The following is a 25395-nucleotide window of genomic DNA, read 5'->3' on the forward strand; positions in this document are numbered from 1 at the left end:
AAATACCAGTGTCTTGCTCAGAGTCTGAGCTCCTGGCCTCAGGAAAAATCATTTATGCCATTCAGGGCGACTCATGCAAATGTAATGTGGAATCTGTTTTTATCCAGCCTTTTTTTTTTTAAAGGCAACTTTTTTTGTAAATCAAACCACCCTAAGAAATAAATCCTATAAATACTGTTGAATAGTTGCCAAAGGCCCTCAAGTGGAGCAGTTCCCTACCATCAACCTGCCTTTTCCCAGAAAGAACTTCAGGCTCTTTTTGAAGCACAACAAAAACATAAGCAGGGCTTGGCTTTGTTCACTTGACATTGGGATTCCTCTGAAGTGTACTCTCTTTGCCATTGGGTTGTACCGAGGTAAAGCCGAGAGTTGCACATGCTGTGTAACCCAAGCATCCGGCAGATACGGAAGAGGTAGACACAGTGTTCATAAAAGATAACCATTTCCAAACTGTTCCAGGGGAACATTCTTCAGAGTGACCTAATAGCAGTGTTTCAGCCCCAAAGGGCTTAATAACATTTACAACATTTACTGCGAGCCTAAGAGCCAGGCAGCGTGCCAGGCGCTGGGTTGACAAAGATTTACAAAATGAGGTTAGGTGGGCCAGGGGATAACCTACGGCTGAGCTCTGTCTTCTTACTTCTGTCATCGTTAGAAGGCTAATTGTGGTTTTTCATACTAAAACCAATGGATGATAGATTCTATGAAAATATGGACTATAATGATATTGATATTTCTATCTGGAAGACTCAGAAGTAAAAACTTCCTAGAGACATTTGCTTAAAGATTAAAGGTTAAGGTTGAAGAAAGTCATAAAATCTGTAACTTCAGTTATGGTGTCCACTTGTTTTTAAAAAGCAGTCAACAAGGATTTACTGAATATACACTAAGGTTCTGGAAAGATTTATAGAAGCATAGGAAGTAGTTAGAGGTCTCTGCTGTTAGCAGGGTGAAGTCATGTTGGAGGATGCCCCACACACACACACACACACACACACACACACACACACACACACACACTCCAGCAGTCCAATATATCATGCCATCTCTGAGTGGTACTGTAGGAAGTAATAATATAGAAAACAATAGAGGAGTTGCAGGAATGAGGACTGCAGGTATCTTCATGGAGAGCTTCATGTAGGAGTGAAAAAAATTAAAACCATGTGCTTGGTAAGGGGGCAAGATTCATCGGAGCAGAGAGGAAGGGAGAAGTTACTCCAGACAGCAGTAGAGGGATGGCCAGGCATAAAGGCAAGAAGGGAAAAAGTGGGTCCAGGCAACCATGAGTCTTGCAGACTAGCCCTGGCAAAGAGGGTAGAAAGGCAAAGGGTGGCTCCTATGCCTAGAAAAGTAGCTGGGGCCAGACTAAGAGCATCAGGGGTACATTATGTTAACGTATCTTATTGCCGGTGGTCGTTAACCTTGATCGCTTTGTTAAGGTGGGATCTGCCAGGCTTCTACCCTACAGAGTAAGAAAGATCAATAAATATCTTGAGGAAGATGCAACACACTTTAGGTTTAATCTCTATGTTTAACATTTTCCCATAACTAAGCCTATGTAATCAACAAAACAATAAGCCGAACCCTGATTTGTAGCATTTGCTGGTTTCTGCAGTGTAAACATTCCCACCACAGCAACATGAAAGCTTGCAGTGTGACACCATGAAAGACAAAGATGGAGTTGGGAAGAGATATGCAGTAGCACACGGCTGTATAGCATGCCCGCCATCCCCCTACAGTAGATGCACGGCACCCTGGGAGCAGGCAGAACAGTAATACATCGTGAAATAATTAGAACCTGATGAGTTGAGTATTCATTACCTTTGTTTGGAATATGATTTATGCAACTGTAAGTTTACATAACTTAATTTTTCAGAGTGGCTGCGTTTAACAACTGCCTCACCAAATTGCTGAAAACCTAACAGTGGGCTCTCCTGAGCCGGTAGGCGGGGACTCTGGCACCCACCTCGCTGCGGGCATGGCTGTCTGCACCCAGGTGGCCCACCCAAGGCATCTTGTCGCAAAGCTGGGAATAAGCAGTTAAGTCTCTCTTAGATCCTGTGGTCTGGCACTTGTTCCAGTCACAGGAAATGTGCACTTTAGCTAGAGGAAAGAGTAAAATTGGCTGCGTGGGTTCTTCATTACAAGATATGGCTGCCGGGTGCCTGTGCCAGGTGAGACGCCTCAGACGTGCGTCTCTGCATGTAGAGTGATCTGTGCCGAGACGCTGCGACTAGGAAACCAAACCCTCAATTAGACACCTACTGCTTGCTTGGAGAGAAGGTTCAGTTCTTTTTCCTCACCCACAAGGGTGGAGTGATTGTTAATGAGTATATAATACACAGATATATACACAGTAACAATATTGGTAAAATGCCTGGTCCCCATGCCTCAGCTCTTTGTGCATGTGTGTGTAAATAAATACATATAAATTTATATACATTTATAGAATTTATATATTAAAATATCAAAATTATATTTATATACAAAATATATTTTTATATATTTTCTCTATATGTTACATGTTTAATGACACACATGTACATGTGTATATATGTATGTGTGTGCATTTGTATTTTACACTTCTGTAGCACTTTTTTTTTTTTAAAGATTTATTTGAGAGAGAGAGAGCACACAGGGGAGGGGTAAGGGGAGAGGGAGAGAGAGACTCTCAAGCAGACTCCCCGCTGAGCACAGGGACTGACATGGGGCTCCACTGAGGCTCGACCCCAGAACCCTGAGATCCTGACCTGAGCTGAAATCAAGAGTCAGCTGCTCAAGCGACTGCGCCCCCTAGGTGCCCCTGCAGCGCTTCTTAAATGGAAGGCACTTTACGTGCACTAATGCATATTAACTCTAATTGTCACAGGTGTTATTATTGTTGTTGTCATTTTACTCTTTTCTTTAGAGATCTGTAAAATAACAGAGAAAAGTTAAGTGACTTGTCCAAGGCCAAAAAGCAAATAACAAGAATAGAATCTAGGATTTAAGCCCAAGGAATTTGGTACCAAAATTAGCGTGCTTTCAGGCATGAAGTGTTCGTTTTCTTTCCCAGTCAGAGGAAAGGCATGGAGAGAAATACAAAACACCATGTTCTGACATCTGTGGGCTGGCCTACGGCGTGTCCCATGAGACACACTGTTACTTCTGTTACGACTTGTGCTTGTTATAGTAAGTTTCTGAATTGAGAGGAGGTATGGGTGCTTGTGGAGTGGGAGAGCCCTGACAACTATGTTAAAAGTGGAGAAAGCAGCACCCTTGGCCGGGAAAGTTCTCCTAGCCCTTCCTGGCCAGTGGACATCAGTAGCCGTGAGGGTGTTGACTGAGCAAAGCTTCTTGGTTGCTCCCCCACTGACTGACTAGCTTTGCTGGCAGGTCTCTCTGCGCTGACACGATTCAGTTCCATTCTGCTCTACTAGAAAAGAATCCTAGTATATCAGAACTATCAAATGATTTCTTTTATGTTTTCCAAAGTTAGGACAAGCAGATACCGGGACCAGTGATTTTCAAACTTTTTAAAATTCTTTTGGAGCAAGAAGCGGCCTTCTTTTTTCCCTTTTGTTCCAAATGCAATCTTACACAGACACTCACTATATAAAAGAGTAAAAAAAAGTGAGGCATCTGGTTGTAGCTAGGTTGGGGGCCTTGGTGCTCTGCCTTTTGAGCCCTTCTTAGTGGCTTTTGAGAAATCTGAAATGCAGGGGGTTTGTGGTACAGATGGAAAGTTACAGATCCGGCTAAAACTCCTCATCTTAGCTGAGGGCCTGAGAAACAGAAAGATAAAGTGATTTTCCCAAAGCCACACAGCAGCCGGAGCTGAGATTCTGCCAGTTTCTGGTACTCCTAGTGCTTTGTGTATTGCATCATGGTATCAAGAATGTGACTTTGATGCTTTCTGGGGACCAGCTGGGGAGAGACAACACTGGTGTCTGGAAGCCACAAAGGCACTCACACCTCTTGGCTGGTGCTCTGCTGGCCCAAGTGGGAATTCACCTGCCAATACCAGGGCATAAGCTAGAGGGCCTGGCAACTGCTGACGAGTGGGCCTGCCCCCGAGTCTTGATGAAAGGTTCCTGCGCCATTTGCAGAACAGATGCTGAGAGAGAGGGATCATATTTTACTGTAATGGAAGCCGCTTTAATGTATGCCTCACCCATCTGTCTTCTCTAAAGGTACAGCGGCCCTCCCCCTTTATCTGGCTGGGAGGTACAGTTTTCTTTATTGTCAGGAGCATGAAATACATAGGGACATCTGAATGGGCATCTTTGGAATGCACAGAGAGTAGCTGCTCAGCACAAAGCAACTGCTAAATATTTTGTAGGGTTTTCATAATTCATGAAACCTGTTATTCCGTGGAGATTTTTCTAGATACCCCATCTTCTGTAGGCTGCAGAGAAAAAAGAGAGCTACTTTCCTTAAGGGTCTGCCTATCTGATCTCCTTGCCTCATTTACCCAAATATTTACATAGGGCTATCTCTTGATTACTAACTCTCCTACTAGTGACCTGTTTCTTGCCCTGACTCTGGATGTCTTGGAACAAGCTGTTTAGCTATTTCAGGCCCTGGTTTATCAATTCATCTAAAGGACCAGTCTGCATGTTGTCATGAGGAATATACTGAGTTAATGTTTATAAACCATGATGATGTTCTCAGATGAAAGATGTTCAGTGAATATAAAAATACTTCTCTGTGATGATTAATGCAGATTATTTAAATGATGGAACAGTGGCTACTATTTTAATTGTAAGAGCCTCACTGAAGCCTCGAAGCACTTTTCTGACACTCAATCATGGCAAGTGTTACTTAATCCTCACTTTAGAGACAGGGAAGGTGAAGCACAGTAATGCGTGTGCTTTACCCATGGACAGGGGTTAAGTTTTACTGGGGAAAAGTTTTCAAGGTTGCTTCTCTTCCAGAACATTCTCCAGATTTATTCGCCTTGCCTCTCTTGCCAGGCATTTTGTAAAATATCCCGAGGCAAGACATCTTCCCTGGACAAGGATTGCAAAGTTCACAGGAAATCCATTTAGCAAGTCTCTATGGAGGCCCTGGAAATACAGAGACGAGAGACATAATCCATGTTCTCAAAACCCTTACAACGCAAAGAGGCAGAGCAGCAAGCCAGTGGTGAGCTGGGTGCTGTGGGAGAGCCATGCATACAGAAGGAAAGTACACAGATGAAGAGTGAAGGGAGTGTAGGGACAATATAAGAAGTGATGCTGTGTTTGTTTGCAAATGTGCTTTGTTCGTGAATCTTTATTTGGGTTCCCTCAGACATGGTTGCTGGGGCAAAGATCTGAGGTTTATAGAGAGGCCTATTCAGAAGATGAAGAAAGCACCATAAGGTGACAGGGAAGGAAAGGCAGTTATCATTGTGGGCGACCGGAGCTTATTTCTGGGAAACACACATCTCAGAGGCATCCCTGCAAGGAGCAAGGGAGCTGCGGTCTTTGTGCCCCAGTTCCTACTGGCTTCTGGAGGACATTCATTCCCTGACATTTCTTGCCTATGTCATGTGGGACAAAGTAGGCTCCAGACACTAGAGGAAGTCTTCAAATAAAGAAGTGCTGGCAGTTGGAAGTCCTGTGCATTTAGGGATAAGAGTGAGGGCGACAAGCAAGGCACAGTGACTGCTCCGCCTTTTGAAGAAAATCACTGCTTGAATGCAAAGTACTCATTCTCTAGTGTGTCTCTTTGTCCGGTTTATAGACCACTATTTATCAATTTCAGCCTATAGAAGACAGTCCCTATTACGAGCAGGGACGGGGCTGGGGTAAGATCAAAGTATGGCTTACCACTCATGCTTGTGCAAAAGACCCAGCTTACTGCTCCTGTCCTGCAGGTCTCAGAAAAGACGTCTCCTCCTCCGCTTTCTTCTTGACCCCTCGTGTGTCCTCCACAGGACTGTGAGCTCACCCCTCCCATGGTGCTTGTAACATCCACTTGCACTTTTGTATTTACTCAACCGTCTTCGAAAAGACTCAACTTCCTGAAGGCAGAATCTGTGCCTGTCAGAGAACCTCTCAAGTGATGCATGTGATCTTCTCTTAAAAGAACAAATATAGGGGCGCCTGGGTGGCTCAGTCGGTCAAGCATCTGCCTTCGGCTCAGGTCACGGTCCCAGGGTCCTGGGACTGAGCGCAGCGTTGGATCGTGCTTCCTGCTCAGTGGGGAGTCTAGTTGTCCCTCTGCCCCTCTCTTCCCCTTCGTGTGCTCTCTCTCTCTCTCAAATAAATGGATAAGATCTTTTTTAAAAAAAGAACAAAAATAATAAATCTTTTCTATTTTATGACTTTCCCTTTAAAGCGAGTGTATGGGAGGGTGTGTGAATGTGTGCCATACTCCAGAAGAAGTGTAAGATGGGCTGAAAGTAGTGAGGTCGGTGATTGTGATGCAAGGAGCACAAAAGGAGGGGGCAGAAGGAAGGAAGGTCCACCAGGATGATACATTTTGGGGCTTAAAATTAAGCAGCAAGAAGTGTAACATCATGTGAAGAGAGAAGACTCTAAAAACAAGCCTGAGGAGGGCACATGATGTAATGAGCACTGGGTGCTCATACAACTGATGAATCACTGAAGTCTATCTCTGAAACAAATAATACACTATATGTTAATTAACTGAATTTAAATAAATAAATAAATAAAACATTAAAAAAAAAAACAAGCCTGACAGTAACTTCCATGCTATTTTCCACGGTGGCTGCCCCAGCTTATATTCCCACCAATGGTGCACGAGGGGGGTTCCTCTTTCTCCACATCTTCATCAACATTTGTGGTTGTGTTTTTGATTTTAGCCATTCTGACAGGTGTAAGGTGATCTCTCATTGTAGTTTTGATTTGCACTTCCCTGATGATGAGTGATGTAGAGCATCTTTTCACCTGTTGTATCATTATATTGTACACATGAAGCTAATGTAACACTCTGTTAACTATACCGGAATTAAAATGAAAGAAAAAAAAACCAGAAAGTCATTTCTCTAAGGTACTTAAGGTAAAAAAAAAAAAATTTATTTTTATTTTTTTTAAGATTTTATTTATTTATTTGAGAGAGAGAGTGAGCGAGAGAGGGCACAAGTCAGGGAAGGGGCACAGGGAGAGGAAGGAGCAGACTCCCGCTGAGCAGGGAGCTCGATGATGTGGGACTCGATCGCAGGACTCTTGGGATCATGACCTGAGCAGATGTTTAACAGACTGAGCCACCCAGGCGCCTGGTAGAAGAAATTTTTTAAATTCACTTTTTGTCAACTCTGCTTTTTAATTTAGGAAGTTGGGGCACCTGGGTGACGCAGTCTGTTAAGCGTCTAACTCTTGGTTTGGGCTCGGGTCATGATCTCAGGGTCATGAGGTTGAGCCCCACAATAGGCTCCGCACTCAGCATGGAGGCTGCTTGGGATTCTCTCTCTCCCTCTGATCCCCCCGCTCATGCTCTCTCCTCTCTCTCTCTGAAATAAATAAATAAATCTTTAAAAATAAATAAATATATTTAGGTAGTCAAATAGCTTGAATGAACATATCATTTTGTGTTTAAATGCTTATTTTATTTTTTCTGATTATGAATTTTTACACCGCTACGGCAGAAAATTTTTTAAAATACAGGGAGGTTTCAAAAGTGTAGTCCTAATTCCCCAAGATAATTACTGTTTACATTGTGTTATATTTCTGTATAGTTTTTTCCTACACAGATCACATCTACAACTTACATTTTTGTAAAATGAGAAGCATACAAGAATTTGCATGTCATCTGTGCACAGGTGCCATACTAATCTTCCCGTATAGTTCCAATCTGGGCACACGTGCTGCTGAAATATTGTGCAGAAAATTTTATATTATGTGTTGCGTTTTCAGTTTCTACTATATTTTAACTTTGCCCACAGCAGGATTTCTTTTCGGTCTGAGTCCTTCAGGCCAAATCTAATTTTCTCTAGTTGCTGGAGAAATTTCTGGCACAGAAAGTATTTTCAATCCAGAGGGAAGGGCAGCAATCCCCGAAGGGGCACACTTGTGCAAATTTGTCAAACCTATGATTTTAGGAGGATGCTGAGGTGCGGATACATGTGGCTGGATTTTAAATTCATGCTCCATGTCCTAGAGCACTTTCTAAAAACATAGAAGGGAGAACAGGCATTCTCATTATGGTGCTACTACTCCCAAAACACAGTGCCACAGGATTTTATAACGGCAATATGAATTCCAGAAACCTAAATGACAAAGCTAATTGAAAAACAGAAATCACGTCTGCAGAGGCTACGTTTAAATTGCTCACCATTTTGTGCTTTTACCCCATCCCTGCTCTCTGAATTTATGTCTTCACATAAAAATAGCTACATGTAAAATTTGTAACTAAAAATGATACTGTTTGCATGTCACTCAGAACCTAAAATTTTGAGGTTAGGACAAGATTATTTTCTGGCATTTAGAAATAAGACATTTTATATATGTATCCATTTTTGATTTGATGAGTGGTCTCGGATAAATCTGTCTGAGGTGTGTTTAAGCCACTTTTAAAATTCTGCTGAAGAACAAATCTAAGGAAGAGCTAAATTAAGAATCTCGTCTTTTCACTTTATATTTCCACAGATGAGTCGTTTAATTGACCTTTAATCCTAGTACATTGAAAATGACTACTACAGCTAAAAGCATTCATTCTACACTCCACAGTTCCAACTGCATGTTAAGTGAGTTCTTTGCACCACTCTGAGAAAAGTCTACATACATAAATGGGCTTAAACCAGATGGGACCAAAAATATGATTTGTCCAGAGATTAGCATTTATGGTAAATAAATATCACTTCTACTCTTCACAGACTGATCTTGGTGAGTTAAAGGAAAGTAGAGAAAAAGAATTTTAGAACTGATTGTTTCATTTCACAATATATATTAAGCTTCCTATGTGCCAGGAGCCCAGGAAGGAAGGTGGGTAAGTCAAGGGGCTCTATCTTGGACTAGTTTGTCCCCGAGTGAAGGAGTCTCAGTGTTTTCTAGAGAAGAGATGTGAGACTTAGACCTAAGATATATTCCAGGGGAAAGAAAAGGAATAGATGGGGCCAACCCCGGAATTTGTGTCTACAAAGTACACAAGGCAATTCATTGAACTTGGCATCCCTGGCAGACTTAACCATCATATCACGGCATCTCTTTAGTGAAAATTTATAATTTCCCAAAACAGTTGGCCCCTGCGAGACTCTTTTTACCTCTTCCTCCTTCTCCTTTTGGCTGAGCGTCAGACCTACTTGTTGGCTGGGGGGTTTGAATTTAAGTTTCTTAACCTGCCCACCTCTATCAATAAATCAGTGTTTCTCTTCCAGATTCTTTTCTAAATTTAAGGAAAAATGACAGCAGTCCTTGTTTTTAAGGCTATATACTCTCTATTGGAAGATAAAATACATACGTACGTAAATGTTCCCCGAAGATTCAAATGCACTGTGTTTCATCTCCGAGGCATATCAGTATGATTATTAAAAGAACATTCAAGTAACACTTCCTTCAAATTATACACTCCAATCTTATTTTAGCTCTTACATTCTATTATAGTAAAGGTACTCACTTTACTATGACTTGTACATTATATAAATACTGTGCCTCATAGTTCTACTTTAGTACATTTATGAATGTCCTTTCATAATGTCAGTTTTTAAAATCAAGCTTATAGTCCTCTAGCTTACATACAGTAAAATGCAACTATATTAGCATACAGTTTCATCAGAAGTACGTGTCTGTGGGACTACCTCCAGTCAGGATATAGAAAATTTGCATTACCTCAAAAAGTTCCCTCAACTCTCTGTAATAACATCCTCCTCACTCCCAGCCCCAGACAACCACTGATCTCCTCTCTGTTACTATAGATTAGATAGATCTCTTTTGGCATTATAAAGTGTGTATTTTTTGTGTCAATATTTTTTTTGATCAACCTAATATTTTTGAGACCTATCCATGTTGTTGCATAAATGAATAGTCCATTCCTTTTAAATGCTGGATTTAATTCCATTTATGGATATAGTACACTTTGTGTATTCATTGACCTCTTGGTGGACATTTGGGTTGTTTCTAGTTTTTGGTTGTTAAGAATCAAGCTGCTGTGAACATTCACATATAAATATTTGTGCAGATATATATTTTCATTTATATTGAGTAAAAGAGTGGGGTTGTTGGGTCATAGGGTACATTTGATTAACCGTAGAAGAAACTGCCTCTTTTCTGAAGTGGTTGCACCATTTTACATTCCCATCAACCATGTATGAGGGCGCTTGCTCCACATCTTATCCAATTTCAGTCACTCCAGTGGTGTATGGTGGTATTTCATTGTGGCACATAATTTGTATTTCCCCAATGACCAAAGAGGTTAAAATGTTATAAATGTGTCTCGTGGCCATTCATATATTTCTTTGATGAAGTATTACGTCAAATCTCTTGCCCCCTTTTAAATTAGGTTGTCTTTTTTATTATTTAGTGATAAAACTTCTTCATACATCTGAAGACAAATCCTTTGACAGACATATGTATTGTATTTTTTCCCATTTTGTGCTTTGCCTTTTCATTTTCTTAATGCTGTCTTTCAAAGAGCAGAAATTTTTGACAATACCGTTCCTTAGAACATGGTAGGCACATCTGTTTACAAGTAAACTTTGCTAATGAATATAGTGAATATCTCTTAAAACGTAGTGCCAAGGGAAATCATGTTGCTATTCCACAGCGACTGATAATGTATCCGTGGCAAAGGGGCCAGGGATTATTGAGCATAAGATGCACCAATGGTGTATCTCTCCAAATTCTGTGGACCAGGAGTTTCTGCTCAGTGACCATCTTCATTCCTTTCCTTTCTTCCCAATACTTCTCCTCAAAAAGTCCTCTTCATTTCACAGAATGAGTCAGCAGAGAGTACAAACACTATTTCATTGCAGTGTAAGGGTCACCATGACCTTCTTGTTGCACTGGAAAAGTAATTTAAAAGTTGAGTCTGTTCTAGATTTCAGGAGTAGAAATCTCTGGTATATTGACTTAGAAAACTCAAGCCTCTCCTTGGCTTTCAAAATCGGAACCCAAAGAGGGTTTTCTTCTAAGAAAACTACTGGTCTGTGTTTCATTCACTTCTTTTAGGAAATATTTGTTAAAATGTACCATATGCCAAGCATTGTGTCAGAAAAGCAAGAAATAGCTAGTGTACCATGTATCAAATCTTTGAGTTTATTCTTAGGAAAGAATGAGCCATCTTGAGGATAGGAATCTTATTTATTCTCCTGTGCTCAGTGCTCGGCACACAGGTATTTATTAATGTAGTTAATGTATGAATGATCGCACACAAGCATGCATGAATGAAGTGTCAGAGAAAGCTGCCTTGCCTTAGTTTCCCATGTTTTCTAGAATGTGTTTTCTATAATGGGAAAGCTATAACCAAATAGCTATGGCCACTCAAAGGGAAACCATGCTATGGAAGCAATAAAATAATCCAGATCTCCCAGTAACAGCCTACCTAGGAAGTCAGTTAACACTCAGAGTGGGGCTTCTATCATTTTGATTCCTAGTGGTTAAAATTTCCCAAAGCAGGAGAAAATACATGGGACCTCAGAAATGAGAAGAGTCACAAGGAAATTAGTTTCTTCTTAGATTATATCAGAGATAAGATTTTTAATACTAAGAAAACTGACTACCACTATAACACACAATATTTAGTACAGTTTATAAAATAGGCTCATATACATTTTCTTATTGGATCCTTACAATACTCCGGGCAGGGAGCCATAAGGGATGTTAGTATTAGTACATGTTCCCATTATATAGAGTTAGAAGTGAGGTTCAGAGAATCAAAGTGTCTTGCCCAAGATTTTATAGCTACTTAATAGCAAAGCAGACTAGTTGGATTTTAATATTCTTTTTTGCTGCCTTTGGAGGATGACCCCCTTACTTGATGGGGTGCCATGGATGGTATATCTAAGTCTACATTTCTCTTTTCCTCTTGATTTTCAAATAATATCACTTTTTTGTGTCATGACAGGAGATAAATTATCCTTACTATGTGTATCTTTATGGTACACTCTGAACAGTATTAAAGAAAACTCCATTTTTAAAACAAAGCTTTGATACGAAACTTCACTTAATTCCATAGGAATGAGCCCCTTGGAAATCATGACTCTGTGAACCCTCAAGTTCTTTCTTCTATACCTATAAAACCCTATTTTATAAGGTTAGTTGGAACATGCCAAGAGGATTTTTTTTCTTTTATACAGATGAAACTTAATTGTTTTTATGTTCTACTTGTCCTAGAGGATTGCCTCAACTGAGGCACATCTATTCAGAAATTTCATTACCTTGGTATGCTTGGAGGGATAATGGCACTTGATAGGTGTAGACAGGAACTTGGGAGGAAGGACCATGGAGCTATTCATCACCTCTGTTCAACCCTCTAAGGAACAAAGTGAGGCAGTGTTATCTGTGAGCTATCCCATCAGGACATACTGGAAAACTAGCTTGCATTTGGAGAATGATCTTCAATGGCAAGCATGGCTGTGGGTGGACATTACTGCTGTAACAGGATTACCTTTTCAGGCCATTGCTTTGCAGAAGGTAAAGTGTGTTTGCCTCTGTCTCAGTGACAATGTTGTAATTGTAGGCTTTGTAATTGGGTCTAAAGGAAGGAAAATTCAAGGACTGAGGCTGGGTCATTGGACAAAATTTGAGATTCTATCTTCCCTGCCAACAGCTGAGAGCTATGACCAAGAAAAATACAATTTAATCTCTCTTTCTCCAACAGCTATATTTCTGCATTCTTATTGGCCTCTATAATAGCTATATGAAAGATAAACACTCTCTTTATTAATGCTTCATTAAGAATTTTTATATCTATGTGACAAGTGGTATAGTCTTTGCTCGGAATAAAGTACTTTAGAGCTTTGATTCCAGCTGGTCTGGATTGGAAAACTCATTAATGTTGTTAGAATGACTGACAGCAAACTCCTCAAGGGAGAGACATAGTCTTATACGTATGGAAACAGTCAAACTGGACTGGTCAACTTTTATAAATAAACCATTGGAAAATGTAATTTAGAGGGAGGAGTACATCAGTTACAGATGGTTTCCTTAATCGTCCCTGTTATTTCCAGTTTCAAATTTTAGGCATTTTTCATGACAAAAATAATAATTAAAGTATGCAACAAAGCCCATCATTCAGTCTTTTATAACACAACATCTATCTGTAATGACAAAGGGAATTATAAATGACGTTACAATTTGGAGGCAAAATTGCAAGATCCTTTATAGTTAAGGCAATTGATAGCCATCTCGACCAAGTTCTAAATTTAAGTCAACATCTCTCAGTTCAGACTGGCATCAAGTTAAAACAGACAAGGAATTGTTTCCAGTGGAGAAGATTAAAATGCAATTATAAATACATCTATCTTCCTTTGCCCAGGGACCCTCCATCCCATAATACCATTTGCATAATGGGTTAGTTTGTTCCCTTTTAAATGTTAAATTTGGAACATTTTATTCTAAGTGCCATCAAAAAATAAACACATGAAGTTCTAAGCTCATAGCTTTTCATATTTATCTGAGACTAAGAATACGTCCATTTTGTCTGTATTTAGGGAAACACAAGCAGTTTCTCATTTTTTTACACACTCAAGATGACAAGGATCTAAAGAGTTATGAATATAGACAAATGAAAGTTAGTATTTCACCTCATTCTCAAAGACACACACACACACACACACACATACACACACACACACACACACACACACACACCCTCCCTCTGCTTCTTCTTGAAGGCATCTGGAGGCTCCAGTTTGTTTCTGCGTTGGCTTCTGATTGACCTGCTCCCTTCCCATCTCTGATGTCTTCTATTCCTGAACTGTATTCCTGAGTGGACACTTGAATCAGTGCATGCCTACACTCTTTCTTCCTACGGATCCCCAGTGTAAATGGGCCCTGTGTCTAATTGCCTGGATAGCAAAGAATTAACCTAAAATCCAGTCCCTACAAATGGAGAATCTATTATTCAACTCAAGTGGAACATGTTTTGCTTTTTTAAAAGGGTATCTTGGGATGCATAATAGCTGAGTTTAGTCCTTACAGGAGGGAATCCATGGCACAACTTTGACCAGTGGTCAAACCTTTGGCAGGAGGAGAAACTTCCATATTCTCCCGGATGTGAGCACCTTCCCCTCTCCCCAGTACAGCCTGGCTCAGGGCTAGGAGATGAAGTTGAGTTGCACAGCAGCCAACCTGCCCTGATGTTTAAGAGTGGTGATCAGAACAGTGACCTCCCAGAGGGTTACAAAGTGTCACCCATGAGTCCTTTGCATAGCAACAGTCACCACTTTGCAGCATCTCAGCCTCCTGATGCTTAAAACTGTGCTGGTCTAAAGCATCTCACATTCAGTTTGTATTAGCAATTGGCTTTTCCTCAAACTTTGCTGCCTAGGCTCTCAGTAAAGAGATTTTATGCTATTTAATGGTAAAAATTCAGCCTCCCTGGGGGCACCTGGGTGGCTCAGTTGTTAAGCGTCTGCCTTCGGCTCAGGTCATTGATTCCAGGGTCCTGGGATTGAGCCCCGCATCGGGCTCCCTGCTCCACGGGAAGCGTGCTTCTCCCTCTCCCACTCCCCCTGCTTGTGTTCCTGCTCTCGCTATCTCTCTCTGTCAAATAAATAAATAAAATCTTAAAAAAAAAATTCAGACTCCCTGATGGTTTTCTTTAACACAGCTACTTGAGTAGCCAGGGGATGGGTCTCCTTGGAAACATCAGTAGGAACTCAGCTGCTCTGTCTCCTGACAACGATCTCTCTGTGTCATTGGCTGCCTATTTCAAGCAGTTGGTGTTCTGACTAGAACTGAACACTGAAGACCATGCAGTAAGGAGGAGCAGATTTGCTATTAAGGTCAAGACCCAGGTGGTGGGAAGTAGGCCCAAGTGATAGTGGAGATTCTGTCTGACCAAGACCCTGTGTCCAGGGAGCATGAATACCTCCAAACAGGGTTCCAACAGATGGGGGCACCTGTTATTCTAGAAGTGGGGGCTCAACAGGTAGGTGGGGCCCAGCCATAGGGAATTTGGGCAGCAGATATGTTCAAATTCAGGCAGTCAGGCAGTGGTGCATCAAAAGATGGAGAGGGGGCACCTGAGTGGCTCAGGGTTTAGCATCTGACTCTCGATTTTGGCTCAGGTCATGATCTCAGGGTTGTGAGATGCAGCCCAGCATCAGCTGAGCAGGGTCTGCTTTTCTCCCTCTTCCTCTGTCTCACCACCTCAAGTAAGCCCATGGGCATGCATGCACCCGCATGCACATGCTCTCTCTCTCTCAAAATTACACAGTTTTTTAAAAAGATGGAGAACAGAGGCCCTGCCTCCTGGGCAAAGGGTTAGTCAGAGATAGGCAGGTCTGAGTGGTGGAAGGAGACCAAGGTATATCCCAGAACCAGCACTCAGAAATGGGACAAAGGCAGAGCTAAGATCTGGATTATGAGAACAGGAGCGGGATAGAGTACCTTGGAACTTGGGACCAACGTGAGAGCTTCATTATCAGAACTGAATTCAGACCACTGAATGAAGGGACTGAATGAGGAGTGTGAGGTAAGGCTCTATTTCCATCTTGTAACACAATCTAAGAAAAAGAGGCATAACAAGGTTCTAGGATCGGGGGTCGGGACACCACCATGGTTGAATCGGAAGGTCAGGGACTCAGGGTACGTATGAAAACTCTGCTATTGGCTGATGAGAGAAAACAGATTAGGAAAAAAGTAGTACCCACATATTTTGCATCTCATATTGCTTCCTTTGTCTTCCTGTCATCATAGTCTTAAAACCTGCTTTTATTAACGGTTTATCTTAAAAATTGTTGAGAGGGGGGATGAATTTTGAAGAATGTGCTAGGGTGACAAAGTGCCTTGAGAATGATCCCCCCACCCCCTCTGCCCAGCTAGATCGTGCTTGGGTACTGGCTGCATCCAGGGTTAGGTGAGCGGGCAGAGACAGGTGGGGGAGGGAGTCTAAGAGCCCAGACAGGATGACCGTGACATTATATCACATACTGAGCACCTTCCCTGGGCCAGATATGAGGCAGGATACTTAACATTCATTATTGGATTTACTCCCGGCAAGATAAGGATTATTCTTCTCATGTACACAAATAAAGCCACTGAGGCTCAGAGAGGTGGTGTCACTTCTCTGATATCCCACAGCAGGTTCGTGCTCCGTCAGCCTAAGCTCTCTCCATTATGGGAGCTGAGAAAGCTTAAACTGCTTGCTTCCAACCTGAAGAGGAGAGGGAGGCATCAGGTGGGGAAATGCCAGAGCCCAGACATGAGTAAATGAGGAAGGCAGGTAATAGTAACATAGAACTTCACATACGCTTGAGCACAGGTCAAAGACTAAGCTCTTGTTGAACTGACTGATACCCAGACCTGACTCCGGGTCATTAGAAAAACTCCTAATGATAGATAGCTTAGCTTAAATAGATAGATAGCTCCTTAGCTTAAAAATACAGATTCAGGAAGTAGCTGAGAACATTGATTAAATGAGTACCAGTTTTCTTGGAACATAAGAACTTTTGCCCCTGCCTCTGCCAGCCAGATTTTACGTTGTAAAGCCAAAGCAGCCATTACAGAGAAAGACCTGGCATAGGGTATCTGCAGTAGGTGTTTAGTATGTGACAGAATTGTGGATCTGGGAGATCTGAAGAACTGCCAAAGGAATCAGTTTCTCAGTATTCTCCGATGAGTAATTTACATGACATTTTCTCAAAAGAGGTAGCAGCCACCTAATATGCCAGTGGACAGGGATTGCTCCTCTCTTCCCAGGCAATCAGAATATCCAGCCTGTTTTAGTTATTGGAACCGAACTTTTTTTTTTTTTAAGATTTTATTCATTTATTTGCCAGAGAGAGAGAGAGCACTAGCAGGGGGAGCGGCAGGCAGAGGGAGAAGCAGGCTTCCTGCAGGGAGCCCGATGCGGGGCTCCATCCCAGGACGCTGGGATCATGACCTGATCTGAAGGCAGACGCTTAACCCACTGAGCCACGCAGGTGCCCAAGAACTAAACTTTTAACCAAGACTGATCTCAACAAGGAGTGGGTCAGGGTATTGCGCTAGTTCAGAGAAACGTGGGGAGCTTGTTAAAATGCAGAGTCCCAGGGCCCCAGAATCAGGACGTTCTTCAGGTGATTCTGATGCAGATGGTCCTATAGGGACACTTTGAAAAAGTCTAGCAGAAATCCCCTTTGCACCAGCACCCACTGTATTTGTCAGAGCTGAACTGAACTGGGCACTCCTAATTTTGAGAGTAAAGGTAGGCCTCCACATCTGCCTGCGAATGGCCATTTTTTTCCAATACATATCAGTGCCCAGTGCTGGGGAGGAAGAGGAGGCCCTCAAGGTGCTCAGTGGTTAGCAATGCTGTGGCCAATCCCAGGAGACGCTGTGGCAGCCAAGAGAGGAGCCCTCTCAATGCCAGCTACAGTCACCTCACCACTGAGGCCCAATCTTTGCTTTTCTTTCCTTCTAGCCACAAAACCAGAAGGGGCTGGGCTCCAGAAATGAGGGACGAAAGAAGGGACATACAGGTGGTTCTTTCTTCCAATTTCTCTCCCCCCGTGGCTATTGGAATCCACCCATTTGTGCTGCATCCTAAAGACTTTAGTTCTTTTTACCCATCTTGAAAAAAATGAAACATTACACCGACTATCAGGAGGAGGTTGTGACTTCCTTGCGTGAGCCTACTTTAAGGACAGGGAGTTGCTGAGACAGAAAATTCCCCAGTGGCAGGCCTGATGGATAGATATGACATTGTCTCCTGGGGACACAGTGATTTGCAGCAGCAGTTCAGCAACCCAAAGTAAACCATCACTCTGCACAAGGGGTGACAAGCTTAATGTCTACAGTCTTCATCATAATTCTGGTAGCAGAGCTTCCCAGACTCTAGGTTAACCCCTTTCACTTTGGCCAAAAAACCTGGAGCAGGAACATGGGAGAGATCATAAGATAATTGTTCTTTGGATGAGCACCTTTCATCTGACAATCTCCAGGTGCTTTATAAATATTAATTAAATTGCAACAACACCTTAGTATGCTTAATTATTATCTGTCCACCACCCCCAGCTCCATACCAACCACTTCAAGTTGAGGCACTTAAAGGATAGCATGGCTAGACTTCAGTGTCTGAGCTTATCAAGAGGCAAAATCCAAACTTCAATGTTCTTCATTTCTAGAACTATATTAAGGAGGATTAAAATGATTGAAAGGATCACATGATTTCTATGCATATATACACTATGAAGTACTACTACTAGAAGAATAAAATACGTATGTTGAATTTATCACTTAATTAGAAGAACTATTATAACAATCCTAGCTTTTAACCAATCTTTTCCCTCCCAAGAAACTTAACTTTTTACTGTTTCCCTTTTTCCACCTATGAAATGGTGACACAATGGGGTTCTCTAGTCTCTTACATTATTCTATCACTCTATCATAATAAGCATTGATGGTTTATGAGGTGATGTGTTCTACGACCTACAAAAGGTATTGATCTTTCTCATTAATAATGGCATACCCTCACAACTTAAAATGTGTTATCCTGATATATCACCCAAACCTGAAGAATTTTCATGATCAAAGCTGTTACTCATATTATCAGGATTACCTTCCTCTTCATATTAGTTCATGGCCACTGGCCTGTGTGATACTCTTATCTGAATCAGTCACAATCCTTTTTTTTTTTTTGGAAAGCTGGTACTAAAACCACCACCAAGATTTATAAGTTAAAAAAAATGTAATTAGAGACCAAATATTTATTGTCAGTGATTCTAAAACCTATCCTTGCCTCTATTCTGTTTGAGGAACATCAGTTTCTCATTTAGTATGTTGACCTGGAAACAGCTCCTGGAGATAGGTTAAAAAGTAGTGGGGTTTCTTGGGAGGGACTTGGGACAGAGTTGCAAGTGAGTAAAGCAACTAATTTAACAGTCTTTGCCAATTAGCTCTCCAGGCTCACTTTGGGCTGTTGTCCATGGAGGAAGCCAAAAGAAAGAGAAGATCCAGTCATGCCCTCCAGAGGCTCCCAAGCAGAGAGGAAAGGGGGAGGCTGTGGAGCAGGGCATGCACACAGAAAGGTCAGAGATAATTCTGTCACTGCAGAGGCCTATGGGAAAGTGGGAAAATTACAAAGGGCAGCAAAGATGGATCCTTCAGGTGTCAGCCACGGAGGTATAATTCCCAAAGGAAAGAAAGATTTCCAACTTCTGGAAAAGACCAACTGCGGGCATATTTGATAGAATAGTATATTTATGTACTAAGATTTCTTCTAAGGTTTACAAAGAAAACACTGCATGCTGCTAGTGGTAGGCCAATGATAAATCTTTCTACAGAGATCTCATTTACAAGGCAAGTGAGAAACATCTACAAAATCTGTAGTCATAAAATATCCCTGGATCTTTTAGAAATCACTAATATTTTAGGAGAAAAATAGAGAAACAAGTTCCTGAAAAAATACACATGTAATGGGAAGACTGAGAGCAAAGGAGAAAGAGCCGCACAAAGACAGGCAGGAACACTCACTCGTCTAACGCTGAGCAGCTTTGGATGTGTTTCCACGCAGTGTCCTCTTTGATGCTCTAAACAGCCACATGTGTTAGGAGCACGAAGGAAACAAGTGACCTGCCTCAGGTTGGCGATTTGGTCAATGAGCCCTGGAGTCAAAAAAATGGGTCCAAATCCTAAGTCTGCTACTCCCCAGCTGCGTGACCCTGGCCAGTTACCTGCTCCGAAGGTCTCAGCTTTCTCACAGGGCTGTCGGGAGAATTAAATGAGATTTTTGCACGTGAAATGCTCAGCACAGAGCCAGGTACATCACAGAGAATGCACCCAATAAATGTTAGTGCACATCGCGCATGTCACAGGAGACTCCCTACCCAGCCCCGAGGCTGATTAAAAATAGACACCATCCAACTTTTCCAAGCTGATACACCCAAAGGAAACACTACCTTTGCAAACAGCCACTTTGGGTGTTATGTCTGACTTGAACTTTGTTGCTCTGTTTCCACAAAGTGATTCTGGACCGTCTCTGTTGGGAACGTCCTCAGGGCTTATTTAAAACATACACACATATGTGTATTGTTATTGATGGCAAATCTTGGTCCTTCTGGAATGATTTTTTTTTCATTTCGAATTTGTCATTTAGAGCCAAATCTAATGAAGAAGGAAGATAATCAAGAGGGGACAAAGTTAAAATATACAGATTGATTGTGTGTGTGCATATGTGTGTGTGTTTGCACCTTATAAATCAACCTCAAAGGCAATTCCAAGTGAGGATTTGTATAAACATTGTGAAGAATGGTGGACAGTGATGTGAAGTGCATAACTTCCTGAACTCATTACTTGAAGGATGTCCTTCATCTATTCTTGACTTTTTAAATACATCACATTTAATATAAAAGTCTCATTCTTTTATTGTTATACATGAGGCACTGGTCTCTACTCACTCTTTCAGAAAGGGAATGCTGGGAAGGAGAGAAAGGAAAAGGCCCAGGATAGAAGAAAGAAGATGGGAGGAGAGAGGCCAGAAGTGAAAGGACAAGTCGAGGCAGGGAAAATCAAACCAGCTTAGAAACATCACAAAGGAATCAACCTTGTAGGCAAGAGACGTTAATTACAGCTTGCTTTTTAAGACATAACGCATGCTACTATTTGTTTTGTGAAGGGGGAAGAGTGCTTATAATGGGCTGCAATAAACTTCCCAGTCAAGGCTAAACATCTTTTTAATTCTATTCTGAGAAAGTGTGTTTATTAAAATACTTTAGCCCTTTGAGAAATGGAACCGTTTCTTAGAACATGTATTTTACTGTTTCCTTCATATTTTGGACAATCGTTCACAACCTGTTCACCTTTTCCCTCTGGTCTCCTCAAGACTCCTGGACGAGCAGGGCCTTGTGGGAAAGGAAGGAAGCACGAAGAGCTCTCTTAGGTGAATAACGTGATTAGCAAAAAGCATAAAAGAGGCTTCTTGCCCTGTTCACAAAGCAGATTTTCTTCACAAGCTGGCAGAGCTCCCAGACAATTTGCTCTGGGGACAGACTCTGGCTAAACTGCTGCCAGTGCCGCCTCTGGGGCCTCCAGATGATGAGCTGGGGCGGCCACAGGGAGGGAGCACTGAAGAGGCACCACCAGGCAGGGCCAGCCTGGGGCACCGGCTGGAGACGCTGCCGTGAGCACAGAGCAGGCGCTGTGGTCTCCTGTCCACTCACTGCCCAGGCTTTCTGGCGCTGCCACAGCAACAGGAAGGGCTGAGGGGCTACGGAGGGGAGAAGCTGGCTCCAGGGTCCAAGATGGAGCCTTAGGGGGTCACAACGTAGGGCAAGGAGTAGTGAAGGATGAGGTAGCTCCCATCCGTGGGCCCAGGGCTCAGGCCTGTTCCGGGTGCTCAGAGCAGCTTGGAGGGCAGAGTAACCCCGTTCCCTGGCACCCAGAAAAGAGAGTCTCCTGACGTCCCGTCTGGCACAGGGGTCTGACCAAGCAGCGGTGTGGGTCGGGGGAACGATCCATCCCGTGGCAGATGTTGCGGCCACACTCCCAGGATCCTGCATTCAGCATTGTTACCACAGCAGTGCCCAGCCCACCTGCTTCAGCTCCCCCTGGGTGGTGGTGTCCACACACACATTCTCTGAAGTACTTCTAAATTGAACTGGGAATTAGTGGGCATTCTATGATCTAAAGTGTGTTGGTGGGGAAAAGAGAGGAGGAAGGTCATCAGCTTCTATAGCTACTGCAGTGAAGTTTTAGCTCAGCCAGACCTGATTTCTGATGGGGAGACTTTTAAAAATGATTTTCCCCAAAAATGAATTTTGGAAAGGTTTATGGCCATGAATCATCCAGGTGATTTAGCCCCTGGTGTTTTCCAAGTATCCTCAAAAGGATTCTTGGCTAACTTGGATATTAACAGAAAAGGTAGGGCCATTTTTGCCTCTTTGTTACCTTACATGTCCGTTAGGCAGCTGCCCTGAGGCTACTATGGAGCAGGGACCTGGTAGTTGGGGTAAGCTGGCTGGCCCACCAGCTTATGCTTTCTCTGTTCTTTCTACTAATGGAATAACCTGACCAGAGTGTGCGCATGCGCATTTGTGCACGCACTTCATCATACAACTAATTTCTGATTAGTTTCCCCCAAATTCAGAAAATACAGAAAAAGGTAAAGAATACCACCAACTCGGAATAGGCACAGTTGATACGCTAGTGCATATTCCTCATGATTTTTTCTATGCTAGTATTTTGAAGCGAGATTACAGTATGCGTATATTTTTAGAACCAATTTTTTCACCCCACAAGTGCTCACACGTACTCTCCTTGTTAACATTTTTAATGGCTGTTTAATAATCCAGAATAAAAATGTGCTATGGTTTATTTAATCAACTGCTTCTAGTCAGACATTTCAGATGTTACTATGTTACTGCTGGTAGAAATAAGGATCTCACTATGTTATTGCTGGTAGAAATAAGGGTCTTTACATAAACATCACTGAATCCTTGTCAGATCATTCCCTTAAGATGGATTCTTCAAAATGGAGCTGCTGGGTCAAATTCCATCATCTTTAAAAGCTTTGATGCACCCTGTCAAAATTTTCCTACAGGAAGTCTCTACCAATATTCCATCCTTCCAACAGCAAATGGAACTGTCCATTTTCCTCCTCCACCCTCGAGGCTGGGCATGAAGAGTCTTGCTCATCTTTCCCAGTCTGATGGTTGTAAGTGATATCTCATTTGCTGGGTTAATTTGGTGTTCAGGGCTTTCTCTTCTCCCTCTGGCACCTTCCGTCATCTCTTGTAGCTCTTTTCCCACCAAGCATCTCTCTCATTCACAATAAACATTAATAGAGCACTTCCTGTATGTAGGCACTGTACTCAACATCCACGTTCCAGAAGAGGCACGATCTAGGGTGCTCTGGGGACACTAGGGAGGTCAGATTTTATTCTGTGGCAACAGCAGATACTTAAAGCAAGGATTTTTAGGGGCAAAAGTGATAAGATTTATATATAGCAAGTTAATTTTGGCAGTGGTATAAAGGAGGAAATAAAAAGAGAGAGAGAGAGAGAGAGGCCGAAAGACCAATTAAATGCCTGTTGCAACTGTCTGTGGGAAGAAGCTGAGAGCTGGAGAGAAGTTGGGGCAGTGGGGACATGGAGCAGAGAGATGGAGGAGACAGAATTTTCAGGACTGGTGACTGAGTGGGGAAGTAGGGGAGGCGTTCAAGAAAACCTGGAGCAGAGAAGGTATGAATTTGGGCAAAAAGAGAAGAGATGGATTCAATTTTGAACATGCTACAGTTAGGGTGCCCCGCTGGACTTCAGATGGATAGATCCAAGGGAAATTATCAATATGGATTTGGGATTCTGGAGAGAGGCCGTGGCTGCAGATGTAGATTTGGGGAATCATTAGCACTCAGAATGCACACATTGATTGTCAGGAGCCCTTCCCCTACCTGGATCCAGGCCTGCCACCCTGTATCCTATGCCTTATCCTTGTCCCTGACCCATGAGCCCCATTCCCTTCACTCAGAGGTGCCCACTTTGTTATGAAAAAGAATGGATCTAATGTAGCCAGTTCATACAAAATTTTGAAAATTAAGCTACCTATCTTATGGTGCCAATGATAAGCTTTTTTTAAAAAGGGCATTTGTCTAACACAAAGAAATGGTTCCCTATTCGTGTGGCAAATGGGAGATATTTGGGAGAAAAAAAGCCTTTGTGAGCTCTCTCAAGTCTTACCAATAAAGCACCATCCACCCCTGCCTCTGGGTTGGCGGCTCTTCTTCCTTGCTAGAGATCCAAAATGCACAGGCACTGTCAGCTGCCGGAGGAACGATTCATAACTGGGAGTTAGCCTTAAGACAGCGCTCTGCAACCTGAGACGTGCTCCCAGGAGCCAGGTGTAAACCCCAAGACCCAAAGAGGCCCAAGGGGTGTGGTACCATGCCATTGGCTGCTTGGCTTCCCAGCTATGATTTGAACAGCTCAATTAAAAGGACAGACAGCTGCTGTCTAAATTTAAATAAAAACCTAATAAAACAAATCTAGGTAATTTTAGCCTGCCCTGTTCTCTTCAGCATCTTAATAAATCTTTACCTAGAAAGACAAAAAGTGCTTCTGAGAGTCATACTGGGGCAGAAATGTGTTGGCTCTCGGCTTCCATTTTTCAGCAGCTGACAGTCCAGCTCACTTTGACCTGACCAGAAATCGTTCTCTTTTCTTTTACTCCTGTCTACTTTTCTCACTGGCTCCCTTCAAACCCTCTTTTCCTGGGATGTCAAGTCAGAAGTGACTAGTGCTATCTGGCAACACAGTTCTGGCCGGACCTGCAGGATCAGGAACCATCCACCCTGCCCACTGCTTCCAAAGCCACCCCCCATTCCAGCTCGTGGTATATCAGGAAGGAGTGTATGACAGAGGCACCTCCCTTACCAGAACCAATGAATGAACAAACTAAACCTCCACTACTTCAATAATAAGGACTTGACTAGAAAGGAGATACTTGAATTAAGGCAATATTTGCTCCATAGTAAGTATCACTGTTGGAGAGTGCATGACTTTCCCCCTTTCCAAAGATGGATATAATTAGCTACATGTCAAAAAATTCAAGGTTTCTTAAATACACCAGGAATCTGAGGGAGAGAAAGGCAGCACAGAGAACATCACCAAATTCCATCCGCTCAGTCAGGGAACCAGTAATGTGGAACATGGGGATAAATGGCTCCTATCGAGTGCTGAAATTACACGAGATAAATCATAGCTAATGCTCTAGAGTATTTCCTGCTAGAAATGCCCAAAAGGCTGTTTATTTAAAATGATGTAAATACCCCAAATGAGGAAGCAAGGCAGAAGGGAATAGGGCACAGAGAGATTCTGAATTTCCATTTCCAATCTCTTATTCAGCAATAGCATGACTTTCAGCCCAAGTTGTTAGAGTTTTGGGGCAGAGGAAATGATTTATACCATGAAGGAGGAAAAGAGAAGTTCTCTGAAGCACCAACGTCCTTAATGACAAACCACCCTGATAAGCTGGCACATTTCTTGTAAGTATTTATGGAAAAAAATCCCTGCAACATCAAAGATCAAAACGGCCTCCTAATTTAGGCCGACATTTCTGAAACTGTTGACACTTTCAATAGAAATTAACCCAAAAATAGCTCACTTCACTGCTCACTGGATGGGCTTCCAACTGCTTGAGGTGTGTGTGACTCACCCGTCTATGTAGACACAGCATCTTCTATGGCCTCCATGTTTTTTCAACCTTGTAAATCTTCTGATCCCTGCCGACACATTAATTACCCAGGCCTTTCTGTGTTCACACAAACAAAAACTAATCTAAAAACAGTCAAGTAGCATGGATCTTGCTTCATTCAAAAACTGTTCTCTTGACA

At 42.4% G+C, this 25395-nt stretch overlaps 1 non-coding gene across 1 annotated transcript; it reads right to left on the reverse strand.

Moving 5' to 3' along the window:
• Nucleotides 1-7705: 7705 nt before the first annotated feature.
• On the reverse strand, nt 7706-7807 carry LOC148163882 (U6 spliceosomal RNA). The gene has a single exon (XR_015768652.1). It is a non-coding gene; the product is annotated as a U6 spliceosomal RNA (small nuclear RNA).
• Nucleotides 7808-25395: the final 17588 nt, after the last annotated feature.

Source organism: Eumetopias jubatus, unplaced genomic scaffold (assembly GCF_037043125.1).
Source record: "Eumetopias jubatus isolate StellerSeaLion01/CBP00866 unplaced genomic scaffold, mEumJub1_p1.0 scaffold_7, whole genome shotgun sequence".
Taxonomy (NCBI): Eukaryota; Metazoa; Chordata; class Mammalia; order Carnivora; family Otariidae; genus Eumetopias; species Eumetopias jubatus.